Source organism: Chenopodium album, chromosome 13 (genome assembly GCF_948465745.1).
Source record: "Chenopodium album chromosome 13, dcCheAlbu1.1, whole genome shotgun sequence".
Lineage (NCBI taxonomy): Eukaryota > Viridiplantae > Streptophyta > Magnoliopsida > Caryophyllales > Amaranthaceae > Chenopodium > Chenopodium album.
In genome coordinates this window covers 32,868,394-32,876,224 of record NC_137846.1, presented here as the reverse complement: position 1 = coordinate 32,876,224, position 7,831 = coordinate 32,868,394, and the positions used below count along the sequence as shown (strand labels likewise).

The following is a 7,831-nucleotide window of genomic DNA, read 5'->3' as shown; positions in this document are numbered from 1 at the left end:
GAAACCGAACCAAGAGTGTTGTGCTTTAATTTCTCTTTCTTTTTCTTCGGAACTTTCTTTTTCTTCTTTGACTTCTTCTTCCTTTGAGTGAGCGACTTCACACTATCAACACTTGTTGACCATGCTTATCATCATTCAATGAAAACTCAAACCATGAAGGTATTTCAATCGCATCCTCATCCTCTACCTTTGAAGGCTTCTTGACATCTTTACTAACCAACTTGCTTTCAACACTCATATGAACATCATCACAAGCTACAAAAATGTCGTCAGTAGAAAACACAAGCATGCAAGCATTGTCATTTGAAGGAGATGAATTGATACACATAATACCCTTCATGTAAGATAAAGACTCATGTATTGACTTGAGCTTAAAACTAGCCTTATCATTACCAACACACAAAGTAATGAGGCCACCCTTCACATCAATCAAGGCACCCGAGGTAGCTAAGAATGGTCTCCCTAAGATGATAGGTATATTGTCGTCTTCCGCAATCTCAAGCACAATGTAATCAACGGGAATGGTAAACTCTCCTATCTTGAGGGGGACATCCTCAGTCCTACCTTTGGGAATCTTAATGGAACGGCCGGCTAATTGTAGGGTCATGTTCGTAGGATGTAGCTCTCCTAGTTTAAGCTTCTTGGAAACAGAGTATGGCATGATGCTAACACAAGCACGTAAATCACAAAGAGCATTTTGGAACAATTTGCCATTGATTTTGCAAGGGATGGAGAAATTTCAGGGATCTTTCATCTTTGGGGGTAGGTCATTATGGATAAGGGCACTAAAACATTCCCCAACACTCACCGAATTAAAAAAGTTGCACTCTCTCTTTCCACTCAAAATGTCCTTAAGGAACTTAGAATAATTTGGCATTTGTTGCAAAACTTCGGTCAAAGGAATAGAAAGATGGAGTTCCTTAAGCATCTCAAGAAACTTCCCAAATTGTGCATCTAAATTATGCCTTATAAATATTTGGGGGTAAGGAAGCTTAGGTTTGATAGCCTCATCTTGCATTCTTTCTTTCTCCTTGGACTTCTCATTGGAACTCTCACTTTTCTTGCTTGACATATCATGCTCATCATCATGGAATGAATCACTCACCTTCTCTTTCTCTTAACTCCTATTAGAAACTCTCTCCTCTAGCACCTTGCCCCTTCTAGTGGTAATAGAATAGACCGGTTTCTTGGGGTCGATACCTTGAGAGAGTAAAGAAGAAGGGCTAGCATTCTCTTTCAAGGTATTGGCTAGTTGAGTGATTTGGGTCTCTAACATCTTGTTATGATTCATCACTTCATTGAATTTCTTATCACTAACCGCCATGTAGGTGTTCAACAACTTGATTTGATTTTCAATGACTTCCTCTAAATTAGTCCTAGAAGAAAAGGAAGAAGAAGGTTGAGCACAGGGATTATCACCAGGAACTTGGGTCTTTGGAACAAAACCAGGTGGGGGACTCCTTTAAGCATTGTTTTGAAAATTTCCCCTATTTTGATTGTTCCAATTACCTCTATTTTGATTTTGACCATGCCCTTGAATATGCTTACCATAACCTTGGTTATGATTACCACAACCTTGGCCTTGATTTTGGCCACTATAGCCTTGGTTGTTATAGTTACCTTGGGAGTTTTGGTTCCCTTGGTTCCTATAACCTTCTTCTTGGTTATAGTTGTCAAAATTGCCTTGGTTGTGATAATTTCTATCCCCTTGACCTCTTTGACTATCAAACCTTGACTCATTATTATTGGACACAAAGTTCACATGCTTGTTCACATTACCATCTTGATCATCACATCGATCCACAAACGAATGAGGGCATGTAGAAGAATCATGCTCATATGAACCACATACATCACAAAACAAGCATCCACTAGGCATGTTACTAGAAGAGGGAGGGGGTTTAGAGTTAGAAGATATACCTCTCCCCTTAAGTTGGGAGGGAAGACTTGATGCTTGGAAGATTGAACTCTCTAATTTAGCTTTGATAGAACACAACTCTTTCTCTAAGTTTGTCATTTGTGAGGACAAGTTGTTGATGGCATTAAGATGATCAATGGAGTACATCAAAGAGCTACTCTTGCTAGTTGGTTCCCTTTCACCATCATGCCAACCTCTATAATACCTCACTACGTCTTCAATGATGTCTACCACTTCCTCCTCCGTTCTATTCATAACGGGACCTCCGGCTCCTCCATCAAGACACGATTTCCCCTGAGGACTTAGGCCACCATAGAAGATTTGAATGATATGGTAGGTAGGAATTCCGTGGTGAGGACACTCTCTTTAATACTCTTTGTACCTCTCCCAAGCTTCATAGAGGCTTTCACTAGGCTTTTGCATGAAACCTTGAATCAAAGCTCTAGCCTCCGTCGTTTTCTTTTGTGGATAGAAACGGGATAGGAAGTCCTTGGTCACTTCGTCCCATGTCCTTAGAGAATTTGGTTTGACTTCCTTGTCCAACCATTCCAAAGCACGCCCTATGAGAGAAAAGGGGAAAAGCTTGAGGCGGATGAACTCTTGGGAAATTCCATTCACTTTGATAGTGTTGCAATATTTTTCGAACTCTTTGAGATGGTTTAACGGACTCTCATGCTTGGCCCCACTAAATTGTCGTCTTTCTATCCAAGTGATCATAGCCGGTCTTATTTAAAAGTCATTCGCTGGTGTTGTAGGTGGAGCAATCCCACTTTCAAACCTATATACGCTCGGAATCCCCAATTCCTTCATTGCCACTCTTGGATGCTTGCTTGTTCTTCTTGTTGTGGTTCTTCTTCACTTGGAGGGCTAGAACTCAAAGAAGGTCTACCAACTCTTATCCTTGTAATTGTCCTCTCAATTTCCGGATCAAATGGCACTAGAGAATGACCACGTTCTCTATGCATATATCTCTAAAGAAACAATTAGTAGCACGGCTACAAATGTAGCCAAAAAGAGAAAAATCTTTTTGTATTTTTTTTTTTAAATAAAATGAAGTTGACTCAACAACTATAGCAAAGCACCAACATTACTCCCCGGCAACGGCGCCATTTTGATGTTTGGTAATCTAGGTCATTGAATTCTAAAACACCACCAATCAAACAATTAAGAAAATCAAACTTATTCCTATTATAGGAGAAGTCCGAGTCGAACCACGAGGAATGAGGGGGAGAATGCTATAGCCTATGGCCAAGCTACTTCGAAGAATGAGAGGTGAATTGAGTTGTAACTAAGGTTTCAATCAACTAATCAAATGAAGAAAATCAATATGATAAACACTTGGGATTAAGGTTCCACATGCAAGTGACGTGGGGAAAACTATGTCGTTGAACTAATCCTCCCTACGGTCAAACAAATTTATAATCACTCAACTACCTAAATACAAGTATAGAGGTAAGTCAAGGGTCGAACCACTAGGAACAGTTATGTTCAAGTATTTCTAATTTGCGCCTAAGCTAGGTCGAAGTCTAATGTGAAAGGTAACGCTATTCTACTTCCTAAATCAAAAACCAAACAAATGAAATACTAGGGAATGGGGATCAACATGCATTCATGATAACCAAACTAATTAGGGAGTCAAGCAATCCAAGCAATGCAAAGAAAATAGTAGGAGCAATTAGGGGCATTCAACTAATCATCCTCACACTCTCTAACATAGATTTCTCTAGTGCTAAACAATATGAAGAAACATAATCAAATACTCAACTAATTATGATCAAATCGATATCAAGTGGTCATGTCAATCAATTCAATCATGCAATAAATGCTAGCAATCATGGTTAGCTACTCCAATCAAACTTATGCAACATGCAAACCTCTAAGAATCAATTTAATCACAATACAAGAACTACTCAAATTCCCAAATCAATCTCAATCCATCAATCACACATGTTTACCCAAACCCTAGCAAGTAAACTACTCAAGAAACATGATTAGATCTACTATAAACTATAGAGAACAAGAATCAACAAAATATCAAGAACAAATACTCTAATCAAACATCAAATATCAAAATCAAACCAAACAAACATCAAATTAAACAAAGCAATTGAATGAGATAGAGTTTAGAAATGCTTATTGATAATTAGGAAGATCTCCAACACAATTGTCACACTTGCATCTTCAATCTCTCAATCACCATTGAAATTCCTCACTTTCTCTCTCTAAAACTACTCCTAATCTAGAGAGAGAAGCTCTCAACCTAAGAGAGAGAAAACTATTCTAAAACTAAAGAATTACATGAATCAAGAAAAAAGGAAACTAAAAACTATATAAACAAAAGGAGAAAAGAAGCTTAAAAATCGTAAAAGACCCGGAAACCCGCGCCCGCGGAGAATTCGGCCGCGCCCGCGGAGGAAGACGGAAACCCCGAAAGCCGCGCCCGCGGGGCCAAGGCCCGCGCCCTTGGGGAGCCCTCGGGACAACCGCGGGTGCTTACTGCCCAAAAACGGCAGTTTTGGAGCTGCAGCAACCCCGCGCCCGCGGGTACTGTAGCCATCGCCCGCGGCACAATTTCAGGGCTAACTTCGGAAGGCTGTAACTCTCAATCTATGAATCGTTTGAGGGCGTGCAACCTATCATTGGAAAGATCTTTAAGTCTAGTTTCCAACCCAACTTGAATCACATCAATCCGAGTTGTAGAACTTGAGATATGGCTGAAACAATGAACAAAGGTCCTATTTGAAACTTTGCAATCCTTCGTTTTCCTTTGTTTCAAACTCAAATTCAATTCCGAAAAGTGCATATTGATGCTAGTGGGTGCTATTTTCAATTTCCATGCATATAGCCCGCGACGTACCTACAAAACAACACAAAGAAACGGAGAAGCGAGAGAAATAGCCGAGAAATGAATAAAATGATAAGAAAACCATTAAAAGCATGCATTTCTCTAAACTAACACAAAATAGCACAAATCGAGCATTATTCTTTATAAACACGACACAAACGACTAAAAACGAGCATAGAAATATAAAGAAAACATAGCCTAAAGGTGCCATAAATGGCACGGATCAAATTCCCCCAAGCTAAACTTTTGCTCGTCCTCGAGCAAAACAAAATCCAACCCAAGGGAAAAATGATGACATTATTCAAGCAAAGAAAGAAACGAGAAAACTAGAGAAGATGGGAATATATACTAACTCACTTTCGTAGGAATCACGGTCAATTTTAGCAACTAAAGACAAGCCATTTAAACCCCTAGATCGCCCTAGAGGACGAGTGATGCTCTCGTAAGGGTATCCAAAGAGTTTACCCATAACTCTCATAATAATACAAACAAGGAAAAGCATGAAAAAGAAAACAAAATACAAGAAAAGCAAACAAATGTTCATGAGAGGACTTTTGCAAATGTACCACCACAAGTGAATGCAAATTTTTCTAAACAAGTAAGGGAGTGCACGCTATAAGATACCTAAGGTTGATTGAAACATAAATATGCTAAGCATATGAACTAGTTATCACACTCCACTTTCATCCCAAACAGTCTTACCGCGTTCCCCCTACTAATCTCATATCTCCCCTTAGTGAGCATCTCATAGATTCCGCGAAGGAACCGGAAAAAAAAATCAAATTTTTGGCTACTCGACATCTTGACTTCGCATCCCCTTTCCTTAGGCAATGACCCATGATTCCCTCCCCCGAATAGTGACTCAACTTTCTAGGTCGAAAGGTCTTTCCTCAAGGTTGTAACGTAAGGCATAAAGGGTGAAGATACGCTAAAATTTTTAAAATTTGGCGGTTTTCCTAAAAAGTGAAGCAAAAGGGTGATCAATCCTTAACAACACGATCAAGAAATCACCAAACAAAAGCAACACCCCCAAGCTTATTTGAAGCTATACTCACAAGAAATATATACAAAAAGCGTAAACGCTTCTCCCCCAAGCTTAAATGAAGCATTGTCCTCAATGCTTAGAAGGAGAAAAGATTACATCAAAATATTTTTGAATTTTTACTTTTTTCAATTTTTTTTTTCTTTTTTTTTTACTTAAACTTGCAATGTCCTCGCCTTTTGCTAAATTCGGACGGCTTTTTCTATAATGCAATTTATTAGTCCATGCCTTTTATGATTAAGGACGGCTTTTACTCAAACACTTGCCATTATTCACAAAGAAGACTTAATCACAAACTAGCACTCATAAAAACCAAATTTCCAACTTATCCACCACAAACTCCATCATACATGATCAATTTGCTTCACAAAAAACCAAGAATAGAAAGAAAATGAAACAAAAGGCCAAATAACTAAAGATGTGGCTTGAAAAGACGGAACTAGGCTCAAATGGTTGCAAGAAGGCATATGGAAACTCAAAAACAAATAAAAAAAAAATTAAACTAACTTAAAAATGAAAAATACCACCCCGAAAAAGGTGCCTTTGTCCTCCCTAGATAGCTCGGTCTCGGGTTTGAGAATCATACATTAAGCTTTATAGATTAGGCTTGCAAAGTCAAGGATCCATGCCGCTCATGCAAGAATATGATGAAAGCTTGAACAAATATAAATCTCACATGGTTGTAGCAAAAACTCACTAAGGTTGTCAAATCGAAGATAGGGAGAAACTACCAAACATGCCACAAACAAGTAGAATCCGGCTTCATGATCCCCCTAGTTCTAGACAACTACCTTAGCATGCTTTATCCTAGAATCAACCAAACGTAATCTCAAACCGTGCACACCACTACCATTTAGGAAGAAAAGAATTCAATTATACAAGTCCAAATGTTATTATGTCCAAAGCAAAAACAAAACAAAACACATTGCAAATTTGCCTTGATAAAAACAAAAATCTTTTTGGAGTTTTTCAAAATATAAGAAACATGGAAACGCATATACAAAGGTGCGTAGCATATATGAATCAACATCCCACCAAACATGATAGAATACCCTCCCCCAAGCTTGAATTAGACATTACACTCAAACATAAATCAAACAATCCAAGGGAGGGGAAAACAAGGAGATCAATCCAATCAAACCAACATATGTCGAACAAGTCATCATCCACTAGAGAAAGAGCAAGGAAGGATATTACCGGATATTAGGTGGGTGTAAATACCCGCAAATGACCCAATTTTACCCTTTCAAGGCTAACAACCTCTAGTATCAAATTTTCCTTCCTTATGCTAGCAAAAATAGGAGTTAACCCTCCTTGATTCTTGATCCATATTGAAGCACCAAAGTATATCAAGTCATGCACCTAGCAAAAGGCACACAAACATTTCCATGAGATAAAATCTATTCTAAAAAGAAAATAAAATGAAAGCAATAAACCACGGGTTACTTCCCGAGAAAGGCTTGCTTAAGGTCCAAGCTTGACCGCTCTAGAAAATAATAATTCAACGCGCGCAAGAGCTTGTCAAATGCACTACTACACATTTCATATGATAGAAGGTAGGCAAATGACGGGATACGAACGTGCAACAAGATCGTTGCACACAAGTGAGAAGGGAGATGCCAAAAGAAAGAAGAAGAGGGATCAAAAGGAAAAACAAGAAAATAAGAAGAAGAAGAATAAGAAGGGGGAATAAAAGAATGGAAAGAAAAAGGAAAAGGCAAAACCTCCTCACTAAAATATTTTTGGGTGGCAACATCACCCTTTTCCTCAACAATAGACGAATGAGGGAAATTAAGATCATCATAGACAAGGGAGTCCCCAATAGGTTTATCAACAAAGGAAGGGAGAAAAATAGGGCAATAGGGGATGTGGTCAAACCTTTGAGAAAAAGGGGTATGAGAATTAGGCAAAGGGTTCGCGACTCCCTCAACACAAGGTCTCACATCGCCAATGAGGGCATGAAAATCAATCATAAAATCCTCAAAAGAAGAACACTCATGATCACCATCTCCCTCAAACATCCAAC

General features: G+C 38.7%; 1 non-coding gene across 1 annotated transcript; it reads left to right on the top strand.

Annotated features, from left to right (window-relative positions):
• Nucleotides 1–2,261: 2,261 nt before the first annotated feature.
• On the top strand, nt 2,262–2,367 carry LOC145577321 (small nucleolar RNA R71). Its single transcript, XR_014098766.1, has one exon. It is a non-coding gene; the product is annotated as a small nucleolar RNA R71 (small nucleolar RNA).
• Nucleotides 2,368–7,831: the final 5,464 nt, after the last annotated feature.